This window comes from Notolepis coatsorum (genome assembly GCF_963971535.1).
Source record: "Notolepis coatsorum genome assembly, chromosome: 13".
In the NCBI taxonomy this organism is placed as follows: domain Eukaryota; kingdom Metazoa; phylum Chordata; class Actinopteri; order Aulopiformes; family Paralepididae; genus Notolepis; species Notolepis coatsorum.
The window spans coordinates 60,616,174-60,628,682 of NC_140177.1; the positions used below are offsets into that span (position 1 = coordinate 60,616,174).

General features: G+C 46.9%; 1 protein-coding gene across 1 annotated transcript in view; it reads left to right on the forward strand.

Annotated features, from left to right (window-relative positions):
• LOC311239370 (A-type potassium channel modulatory protein DPP6-like) overlaps positions 1-12,509 on the forward strand; it is a gene marked incomplete at both ends in the record, with an annotated part of 214,473 nt that overhangs the window by 146,572 nt on the left and 55,392 nt on the right. The gene's annotated exons all lie outside the window — the stretch shown is intronic.

Here is a 12,509-nt window from a genome sequence, read left to right on the forward strand (position 1 = left end):
AATGTTTAATTTCTCAAGGAGACAGAAATCACAGTGTTTTCTTGAGTAAATTAAATGGCCTGAACTAACTGAGATTGCATGCGAATGTCACGTTGTCATGAGAAAGTTTCGTTCTGTCTTTTCAAACTTGACATCATAAACTTTCCAAATGGACCCAAGATGAATAACAATAGCTGATAGGAAATACACTTGGGCCCAAGCTGTCTCCCTAGCAAAGGAATTGAAGTACGGAACATGTTATATAGAAGGAATGACCCATGGGAGATTTAGCTGCTTGTCCTGGCAGCAGCTAATGAGGATGCTGTGAATAAATAAACAAGCAAACACACAAATGAATGAATATTGTGTGGTGCTATGAGGTTTAGGCCTGTGCTCAGTGTATTATAACAGTAGTCCAGGTTGCTATAGAGCATTTCCAGGGCTGTGAAGTATAGCTTTGCAGCCAAAGGGTACTTTTTACTTGCTAAAGATTGTGAGGGGCTCACATGCCAGGGAGAGTCACAGTGGCAGATGGCGTATCTGTGGCTCGACCTGCTGCTTGGACAGTCAGGGGCTGAACCTGTGAAATATATATAGTATAAATTATTAAAGATTGTGTGTGTGTGTGTGTGTGTGTGTGTGTGTGTGTGTGTGTGTGTGTGTGTGTGTGTGTGTGTGTGTGTGTGTGTGTATCTCTTTCTGTGTGTGTGTGTGTGTGTGTGTGTGTGTGTGTGTGTGTGTGTGTGTGTGTGTGTGTGTGTGTGTGTGGTGTGTGTGTGTGTGTGTGTGCCCTGTGTGTGTGCCCTGTGTGTATGCGTGCATGTGTGTGAGAAGAACCACTCTCTGCGTGTGTAGTGTGTGTGTGTGTGTGTGTGTGTGTGTGTGTGTGTGTGTGTGTGTGTGTGTGTGTGTGTGTGTGTGTGTGTGTGTGTGTGTGTGTGTGTGTGTGTGTGTGTGTGTGTCTTTCTGTATCTATTGAGCTTAAGTAGAGTTTCTGTTGGAGAAAAGCAAGATCCCCCCCAGAATGCAAGTGTGTTATTGTATTGTCTTGAATCTGTGTGCTTCCATAATTGCACATAATTCTTCCTTGTTCACTTTATGATGCTTTGACAACAAGCCTTTCCTCCTGTGTGTTCTGTTTTTACTACAAGCAAAGTTCGCTTTGCATAATTGTTCTCATCATATAATTTGCTTAAATCACAGATATATTTGTTGTGAGAAAATACAAACATTTCAAGTGAGTTCTGAGACTCTTGCTGCCCAAGGGGGAAAAGTTGTCTGATTTGCACAAATAATGTACCTGATTGTTTCTTTCTGTTGTGGCATTAGGTTGGTATCTGATATAATGAAGGGCCGGGGCTGCGAGAAGGAAGAGATGAGATCTTATGTTTTTGTCTCTACCTGACCTGATGACACCACATTTGCGCTTGTAATCATTTCCAATTAGGTTCGTAGGAATTGTAGCAATTGAAGTGTTTCTTTGGGAACATTAAGACGATGCGTGTGAGTCTTCTCAGGCTCTTGCTTGGCATTGGCTGTGTGCACTGGAACAACAGGTGTATAGTGTGTAAATATGCTGATATGGAGTCCTGCTGTGCTCAACTCAGAGCAGTCAACAGGGCTGGCGCAGTAAGCACAGACACACAGGAGTGCACACACACACACACACACACACACACACACACACACACACACACACACACACACACACACACACACACACACACACACACACACACACACACACACACACACACACACACACACACACACACACACACACACACACACACACACACACACACACACACACACACACACACACACACACACCTTTGAAAGGCTTTGTTTGAATCCACCTATTAAATTATACATACATAAGATTCACATATCCAAGATGCTCAAATTGGTTTAAGGACGTACAAAGAGCAGCTACTCATTACAGCAGAAACTCAATCATCGGAATTATATGTTACTCTAGCACCTCTATCTGAATTATATGTTACTCTAGCACCTCTATCTGAATTATATGTTACTCTAGCACCTCTATCTGAATGGTATGTTACTCTAGCACCTCTATCTGAATTATATGTTACTCTAGCACCTCTATCTGAATTATATGTTACTCTAGCACCTCTATCTGAATTATATGTTACCCTAGCACCTCTATCTGAATTATATGTTACCCTAGCACCTCTATCTGAATTATATGTTACCCTAGCACATCTATCTGAATTATATGTTACCCTAGCACCTCTATCTGAATTATATGTTACCCTAGCACCTCTATCTGAATTATATGTTACCCTAGCACCTCTATCTGAATGGTATGTTACCCTAGCACCTCTATCTGAATTATATGTTACTCTAGCACCTCTATCTGAATGGTATGTTACTCTAGCACCTCTATCTGAATTATATGTTACTCTAGCACCTCTATCTGAATTATATGTTACTCTAGCACCTCTATCTGAATTATATGTTACTCTAGCACCTCTATCTGAATGATATGTTACCTGTTAACAGAATTCGGCTATAGGGCGACAATAATGTGGTCAAGAGGCATGGTTTCTATCTTGAGCCTTAACTGGCGTGGTTTATTATTCACATGGCAGAGCAGTAACACTACAGGTCTTCTCTCACTGAGAGACTGGGGGGAAGAGAAAGAAGTGGGAGGAGACACCTCTATTTATACTCGCCACCTGGTGGTGTTCCTGAGAGTCTCCGCCTAGAGCGCTCTCTAGTGGAAACAGTTATATATGCAGTTAGATAGTTACTAGTGTAAACAGTTCTATATGCAGTTAGACAGTTACTAACAATCCTACACAGAACCTCTGCCTTCAACATTACTCTAGCACCTCTATCTGAATTATATGTTACTCTAGCACCTCTATCTGAATTATATGTTACCCTAGCACCTCTATCTGAATTATATGTTACCCTAGCACATCTATCAGAATTATATGTTACCCTAGCACCTCTATCTGAATGGTATGTTACCCTAGCACCTCTATCTGAATTATATGTTACCCTAGCACCTCTATCTGAATTATATGTTACCCTAGCACCTCTATCTGAATTATATGTTACCCTAGCACATCTATCTGAATTATATGTTACCCTAGCACCTCTATCAGAATTATATGTTACCCTAGCACCTCTATCTGAATGGTATGTTACCCTAGCACCTCTATCTGAATTATATGTTACCCTAGCACATCTATCAGAATTATATGTTACCCTAGCACCTCTATCTGAATGGTATGTTACCCTAGCACCTCTATCTGAATTATATGTTACCCTAGCACATCTATCTGAATTATATGTTACCCTAGCACATCTATCTGAATTATATGTTACTCTAGCACCTCTATCTGAATGGTATGTTACTCTAGCACCTCTATCTGAATTATATGTTACCCTAGCACCTCTATCTGAATTATATGTTACTCTAGCACCTCTATCTGAATTATATGTTACCCTAGCACCTCTATCTGAATTATATGTTACTCTAGCACCTCTATCTGAATTATATGTTACCCTAGCACCTCTATCTGAATTATATGTTACTCTAGCACCTCTATCTGAATTATATGTTACCCTAGCACCTCTATCTGAATTATATGTTACCCTAGCACCTCTATCTGAATTATATGTTACTCTAGCACCTCTATCTGAATTATATGTTACTCTAGCACCTCTATCTGAATTATATGTTACCCTAGCACCTCTATCTGAATTATATGTTACCCTAGCACCTCTATCTGAATTATATGTTACCCTAGCACATCTATCTGAATTATATGTTACCCTAGCACCTCTATCTGAATTATATGTTACCCTAGCACCTCTATCTGAATTATATGTTACCCTAGCACATCTATCAGAATTATATGTTACCCTAGCACCTCTATCTGAATGGTATGTTACCCTAGCACCTCTATCTGAATTATATGTTACTCTAGCACCTCTATCTGAATTATATGTTACCCTAGCACCTCTATCTGAATGGTATGTTACCCTAGCACCTCTATCTGAATTATATGTTACTCTAGCACCTCTATCTGAATGGTATGTTACTCGGGGGGTGGTCAGGGCTCCTCCTCACCAAGCTCCTATTCGGGCCTTCTGTGAGTTGGGACTCCTTCCGTGAGGAGGGAGCCTCCTTCAGAGTACAGAGCCTCCTCCTCAGATTGTCAAGGTGAGTGGACCCTCTAGAAGGAGTCCTACTCTATTGTGTATGTATTCGATTCAATTCGATTATTGAGTGTGTATGGGTTCAGTGCCTCCTCCCCGGAGAGCCCTAAAACCAATTTTTTACATGGCTCAAGGTGCAATATATTCTTTTCAATCTGTACAGCTCGCGTGGGAAGTCTCTCTGGGGATTCCCGTCTCCTTCCTATGGGAGGGTGGTGGGATGTAAAAATGTGATCAAGTTTCAAGTTTCAAGTTCAAGTTTCTTAAATAGTTGTCATACAGAAGTACAGAATACTTTCATACAAAATGCTTCTTACTGTTACGCTCCAGAGACTGTGCTAGACAAGATAGTATCAAATAACATAGTATAGCATGTAAATTAGAAGTAGAAAATGAGGTCACAGTGTTCAGTATAGACATATGTACAATGTTCGATGCAGAATAGACGTAACTGAGTTACCATATAATATACAATACTATGCAGTGTACTAATGTACAATACTATATAGTGCAAAGCAGAAATGGGATGAGGTACAATTTAGGTACAATTTACAGTAAGGTGTACGAGTTGTAGTGCAATCCTTCATCAATAAATATAAAGTGTGGGGAGTGGGTGCTACAGTGTGTTTGTTTAAAGTGAGTGTGTGCTATAAAGTGTGTGGAGTGGGTGCTACAGTGTGTTTGTTTAAAGTGAGTGTGTGCTTGTGGATGTGTGTGCTATGTGCGTTTGATGGTTGTTGTTGTGTAGTGTTCATTGTTCGTTGAGCAGCCTGATGGCCTGGGGATAGAAGCTTCTTCTGAGTCTTTCTGTGCTCGCCTTGAGACTCCGGTATCGCTTGCCTGACCGCAGCAGTTCAAAGAGGCAGTTGTTCGGGTGACTGGAGTCTTTAATGATTCTCTTAGCCTTGCCCCTGCACCGCTTGTTGTAAATGTTCTGGAGGGTGGGGAGCCCCCCTCCAATTGTGCGTTCGGCTGAACGTGTCACTCTTTGTAGTCTGCTTCGGTCTTGTGCAGTGCTATTCCCAAACCAGGAGGTGATGTTGCCAGTCAGGATGCTCTCTATTGTACATGAGTAGAAGTTCTTAAGGATCTTCTGACTGACTTGGAACTTCCTTAGGCGCCTGAGGAAGTAGAGGCGTTGTCGTGCCTTCTTCACAACACTGTCAATGTGTGTGGTCCATGTCAAGTCCTCGGATATGTAGGCTCCGAGGTACTTAAAGCTGTTGACTCTCTCAACCGGTGCCCCGTCGATGCTGAGGGGGCTGTAGTCCTTGACCCCCGACCTCCTGAAGTCCACAATCATCTCCTTTGTTTTGCTGACGTTCAGGGAGAGGCTGTTTTCCTGGCACCATCCCGCCAGGACCTTGACCTCTTCCAGGTAGGCCCTCTCGTCGTTGGCAGAGATCAGGCCCACCACCACTGTGTCGTCAGCAAATTTGATGATTGTGTTGCTACTCCGCTGAGCCACACAGTCGTGTGTGTACAGGGAGTAGAGGAGGGGACTCAGAACACAGCCCTGGGGGGCCCCTATGTTGAGGGTGATGGATGAGGAGGTGCAATTGCCTGCTCTCACCACCTGGGGTCTGCCCGTCAGGAAGTCCAAGACCCACTGGCAGAGGTCATAGTTCAAGCCCAGGTCCCTGAGCTTGGCTATGAGTATGGAGGAGACTATGGTATTGAATGCCGAGCTGTAGTCGATGAATAGCATTCTCACATAGTTCCCCTTCCTCTTGTCCAGGTGTGATGCTGCTGTGTGCAGCACATGGGCTATGGCGTCCTCCGTGGACCTGTTGGGGCGGTATGCAAATTTCAGGGGGTCCATGTTGATGGGGAGGGAGGAGCAGATGTAGCCCTTTACTAGCTTCTCAAAGCACTTCATGGCTATGGAGGTGAGAGCTACAGGGCGGTAGTCGTTGAGGCAAGCAGGCTTGGATTTTTTGGGTACAGGGATAATAGTGGACTTCTTCAGGCAGGTGGGGATGACAGCCTGTTCTAAGGACAGGTTAAATATGTCAGTGAATACCGGGGCCAGTTGGTCGGCACAGACTTTTAGGACGCGGCCGGGGATGCCGTCCGGTCCTGCTGCCTTCCTGATATTCACTTTTTTAAAGGTCCGCCTCACCTCATGCTCTGTTACCCTGAACACTGAGTCTCCATCAGCAGCAGACCGCCCCCCCCCCCCCCCCCCCCCCCCCATTGCCGTGGCTTGTGGGCTGGTGTTGTTATTACCAGCATCAAACCTCGCATAGAAGGTATTGAGGTAATTTGCTAAGGAGATGTCACTGTTCAGTTTGAGGGAGGTGCCTTTGTAGTCTGTCATCGTTTTGAGCCCCTGCCACATAGCTCTGGAGTCAGCCTGTTCAAACTGGAGTTCAATTTTACATTTACATTACATTTACATTTAGTCATTTAGCTGACGCTTTTATCCAAAGCGACTTACAAGTTCTGTATGACAAGACAGCAAGAAGGGTACAACTCTATCAGCTGAGTAACAATGTTCATCAAGTGTTGCGTGTTACAGTGTAGGTTAGTTTATTAGGACAAGTGCATGACAGTAAGGTTAGTCAGGGTTAGATTTTTTTTTTTTTAAATCATTTCAGATAGTGGTTGAAGAAGTGAGTCTTTAGTCGACGGCGAAAGATTGGACGGGATTCGGCTGTCCTAACTGGGATGGGTAGTTCATTCCACCATTGTGGGGCAAGGACTGAGAATAGGCGGCTTCTCTTTGATGACCCTCCGGGAGCTTGGATAGGAGTAGGTCTGAGGCGGCCAGAAGATGCAGAGCGTAGGGGTCTTGAGGGTGTGTAGTTAGAGACCATTGACCGGAGGTAGGCGGGAGTGGTTCCCTTTGCTGCACGGTATGCTAGGTCGAGGGCCTTGAAGCGGATACGTGCAGCAATGGGGAGCCAGTGCAGGTCCCTAAGAAGTGGGGTGACATGGGCCGACTTCGGTAGGTTTGATATCAGGCGGGCCGCTGCGTTTTGAATGAGTTGAAGAGGCTTGGTGGCAGTGGCCGGGAGGCCAGCTAGCAGTGCGTTGCAGTAGTCGAGGCGGGAGATGACTGTTGATTGGACGAGGAGTTGGGTGGCTTCTTTTGTCAGGAAGGGGCGTATCCTTCTGACGTTGCTCAGGAGGAATCTGCAGGTTCTGGTTGTCGCTGCGATGTGAGCAGAGAAGTTCAACTGGTCGTCGAGGACAACACCAAGGTTCTTGGCGGTCGGGGACGCGGTCACAGCTGCATTCTCGACTGTGATGGAGAGGTCGGTCAGGGGGGAGGATTTGGCCGGCAGGTGGAGCAATTCTGTTTTGCTTAGGTTCAGTTTGAGGTGGTTGGTCGTCATCCAGGCGGAGATGTCGGACAGACAGGCCGAGATCCGCTCAGAGACGTGGATATCTGAGGGAGGGAAGGAGAGGAAGAGTTGAGTATCATCGGCATAACAATGATATGAGAAGCCATGAGACGTGATAATGTTACCCAGTGATTTAGTGTAGAGGGAGAAGAGAAGGGGTCCTAGGACCGAGCCCTGGGGGACACCCGTCCGGAGGGGGCGGGTGGCCGACAGAGTCCCTCTCCATGACACTTGGTAGGAGCGGTCGTTGAGGTATGATGTCAGCCATGTCAGCGCAGATCCAGCCACTCCCATTCCTGCGAGGGCCGCGAGGAGGATCTGATGGTTGACTGTGTCGAAGGCTGCAGATAGATCTAGGAGAATCAGGACAGAGGAGAGGCCTTTCGCTTTTGCTAAGTGAAGTGCCTCTGTGACCGCAATGAGGGCCGTTTCTGTGGAGTGGCCAGTCCGGAAGCCAGACTGATTGGGGTCTAGGAGGTCATTCTGTAAGAGATAAGCAGTAAGTTGGTTGGATACAGCACGTTCAAGTGTTTTAGAAAGAAAGGAGAGAAGAGAGACAGGACGATAGTTGGCTATGACGGTGGGGTTCAGGGTTGGTTTTTTTATGAGGGGCGTGACTCTGGCTTGTTTTAGGGAGGTGGGGACCACCCCCGAGTTGAGTGAGGAGTTGATGGTTGCAGTTAGGAATGGGAGGATGTCCGGTGCTATGGTCTGGAGGAGTGGGGAGGGTAGCTGGTCCAGCTGGCATGTAGTCGGACGGTTCGACGTTACCAGTGTCAAGGTCTCGGCTTCTGTAATGGGAGAGAAAGATGACAGAGTGAAGGATGAGGTTCTCGATTCAGCGTTTGGAATGGGTGGGGGTTGGGAGAAGGAGCTGCGGATGTTCTCCACTTTTTCCTCAAAGAAGATCGCAAAGTCTTCGGCAGAAAAAGATGAGGGAGGAGGGGGTGGGGGGGGGAGTGAGGAGGGAGGACATGGTAGCATGCAGTTTGCGAAGATTCTTGGCAGAGGCCTCGATCCTATGGTGAAAGAAAGAAGCTTTGGCATTAGTAATGGTTTTGGAGAATGTTAACAAGAGGTTATGATATGTGTCGATGTCAGCAGTGACGCGTGCTTTTCTATACTTCCTCTCAGCCGCTCTCAGGACCTGTCTTTGTTCTCTCACTGCATCCGTCAGCCATGGACTGGGTGGGGAACGGCGGGCAGGTTTCTCAACGAGGGGACAGAGCTTGTCAAAGGAGGTTGCAAGGGCTGAGAGGAGGGTGGAGGTTGCCATCTCTGTGGGGAGAGCAGAGAAGGTGTCACTCAAAGGTAGAGCGGATATTATGTCAGAGGAGAGGGTGGAGGGGGATAGGGAGGCCAGGTTACGTCTGAGTGAGACGGTTTGAGTTGGGGTGAAGACCTTTCGGTTAAGCATGAGAGTTAGTGAGAAGGATATGAAGGAATGGTCAGATACATGTAGGGGAGTTACCGTGGTGTTAATGATGCTGGAGTTACGGGAAAATATGAGATCCAAGGAGTTGCCTGCTTTGTGGGTGGGAGGCATGGCAGTGGGAGTCAGGTCAAATTGTTGTAGGAGGGAGACCACTGGGACCGACTGAGATGAGTCAGGCAGGTTGAAGTCGCCCAATAGAAGGAGCGGGGTACCATCTTCCGGTAAGGAGCTTAGAAGCATGTCCAGCTCATCTATGAAGTGATCGAGGGGACCTGGAGGGCGATAGAGTGTAACAATGGTGAGATTGAAAGGATTAGAGACAGATATTGCATGATATTCGAGGGAGGAGAGTGACAGTTCTGGGAGTTGTGTTAGGTTTGTAGCCCATGAAGGAGATGTCATGAGGCCAGTGCCTCCACCCCGTCTGGAGGGTCGAGGTGTGTGAGTGAAGTTATAGTTTGTAGATAATGCTGCAGGTGTTGATGAGTTATTGGGAGTTATCCAGGTCTCAGTTAGAGCCAGGAGCTGCAGCTGTAGCGCCGTTTGGCCTCTGTCACTATCCTCCTTACGTTGTATCGCGCCACCTTGTGGTCATTCATGTTGCCTGCCACCAGGCCGTCGTTGTATGCTTTGGTGCGCGCTTTCAGAGCTTCACGGACGGATTTGTCTACCCAGGGTTTTTGATTTGGGTAAACTCTAATTGTGGTAGTGGGGATTGTTTCTTCCACCAAAGTACGAACATAGTCCAGCACTGTCTCCGTGTAGACATTAATGTTATCTGTGTCGCGAAACACGCTCCAGTCTGTGCACTCAAACGCAGCCTGGAGCGTCCCCCCCGACTCCACATCCCATTTCTGCACCTCTCGCGAGACTACAGGAGTGCTCTTGATTCTTTGTTTGTACTTTGGTGAAAGGAAAATGGCCGCGTGATCAGACTTACCAAAGCCACTAGCAGAATGAGCCTTGTAGCCACCCTTGAATTGCGTGTAACAGTGGTCTAGGATGTTATTGCCTCTGGTGTTACAAGTCACATGCTGATAGAAGTCAGGCAAAACCTTTCTCAGATTGGCGCTATTGAAATCACCCACTACTACAATGGCGGCGTTAACGTTCGCTGCTTGGATTCTATTTACCTCATCGTGGAGTCTGGAGAGAGCGACACTATTGCTGGCTTGCGGTGGAATATACACTCCGACCAGGACGATCGCCGTTAACTCCCTCGGGAGGAAGAAAGGACGACACTTGATGGTCATATATTCCAGGTCTGGGCAGCAGTGGTTCGATAATTCCTTCACGTTGGCTGGATCGCTCCAATTGTTGTTAAACATGAAGGCGATACCTCCTCCACGCTGTTTGCCGGACTCTGCTGTTCTATCCTTGCGGTGGATGAAGAAGTGATCGGCCGGTTGGATGGCGTGATCTGGGTTTCCTGGCGACAGCCACGTTTCAATGAAGCAGAGAACATTGCAGTCTCTAACGTCTCTCTGGAATTGAATCCTTGCTCGGATGTCGTCCAGTTTATTGTCAATTGATTGTACATTGGCTAGCAATATACTGGGTAGTGGCGTTCGGTGTCGTCTGGTTCTCAGTCTATTACGGATCCCAGCTCTCTTCCCTCTCCGCCTGATGATTCCTTTGTTCCTGGGGTCGAAATCTGGTCCCATTGTCCTCAAGATCTCCACAGGCCATTGTTGCGGTTCAGAAAGCTGATCCAGGGAGTAATCTAGTCGGTAAGTTTCCCGTAATCCGATGTCTATAAGTGACTGACGGTCATACACATTAAATGCACCTACTGTTGGTACAGACAAAACTCTTAAAACTATAAATATTAACAAAAGTAAGCACAATCTCGACGGAGCGCACAGACAGGCGGCCGGACATAGCGGCGCCATCTTGGATAAAATTATCTGATCTGATTTTAATCCATCACATGGACCTGAACAGCACACGGAAGTCCTACCAACAGAGACGCGCACGGTGACGTACTCTATGGCGGGGGAATTTCTGCGGTGCACACGCCCAATATTCCAGGCCGTGGGACCAGGAAACTCCCCCCCCCCCCCCCCCCCTCACCCTGTAACGTGCCGAACCGCAACGTGACAGGAACCTTGAAGGACAGGTGGGTTTACCCCTGACCAACAGAAAAAAGGGGAAGGAAAGGTTACCAGTTCACCCCTTTACGACCCCACACCCATGATACGATGTAATGACAAAAAGAGAGTATGACACAGTCATAGTCAGCTCTATGAAGCGTCTGACAGCTTCACACAGCGCATGAGCTAACCTGCTATCTGATTTTTACTAAGGAAAAAACACAGAATAGAGAGGGCTCTCCAAGAGCCCCGGTACCAAACTTACACATGTGCTTCTGTGGCCAGTCCAACCCAGTTGTAGGTCACATGACACACACAACCCATCATCACCTACAAAAAATGGCAAAAACACTCTACAGAGGAATGCCGTTTTTCATAATGAGAGAATACATAATTCTCGATTAGTATTGGCCACAGGCCTTGCTAAGCACACACGAAAGCGACCAAACAATCTTTTCTTTTAGGAAAATAAAGTTTCTCCAGCAGTTTTAGCACAACCTCAGCAATCAAGCTTACATCGTATCCCTACCACACAGTGACACAATGTAGTGCAACAACATGTCTGAGAGGAGGATGAAGAACCAGGGAACCGGGGGGAAACACAATCCTCCTACTTTACCCTTAATACGGCCAGTTAAAACAGGAAAACCTGTTAATATGTGAACACACTGTTCATTGTCATTACAGGCTGAGAAAAGAATAATTATTTACTCATTTGTCACTAAGCATAGCTTTATAGGTTAGTTAACCCCCTTAGTTGTGAGTACACGGTACATATAAACACACATGATGTTTCTCAACACAACAAACCAGATCATTTACACATCTGTAACAACAACCCGATTTGCATGGAGAAGCTAAATACCAGTGACAAGACAATTCACACATAACTCGCGTCGTATCCTAAATGTAGTGCAGCAACACTCGTTTTTGGAAAACATTGTTATTTACAAAACATTTAGAAGGGAACGCCAGAAGAAGTGTACAAGGTCTGGCCAAACCTTGCCTACCCGGAGCGTAGATCAAGCGAAGTGCAGTCTCAAGGCACCGTAGTAAACACAGCCGTCCTGTGTTGTCGATCTGGGCAGCGTTGCCGCTCCATCCCGTCGCTACGGTCCCTCTTGTTGACGCAGTCCTTGCCGTCCTGGCCCAGGGCAGGTTCGACGAACATCCTCTGTCAAAGATGACGTCGTAGTCAAGAGTGTTTAAAACATGTTATAATCAAAGCACGTTCAACAGAGTAGCATTAAGCTAACGGCCGCTCTAACCGTCGGTCGCTACCGCCCCTGCCCGCGAGACCCCGAGCGAACGGCGCACGCAACCAGAGGGGAGCTTCGAATCCCCCCCGCCTCTCCCTGTGAGGGAGAGGGGAGTTGGGAACCGCGGCGGCGCGCGAGGGGCCGGAGCCACCCCGCGCTGAGCCTCGGCCGATAGCAGCAAGCTAACGTTTCCTAG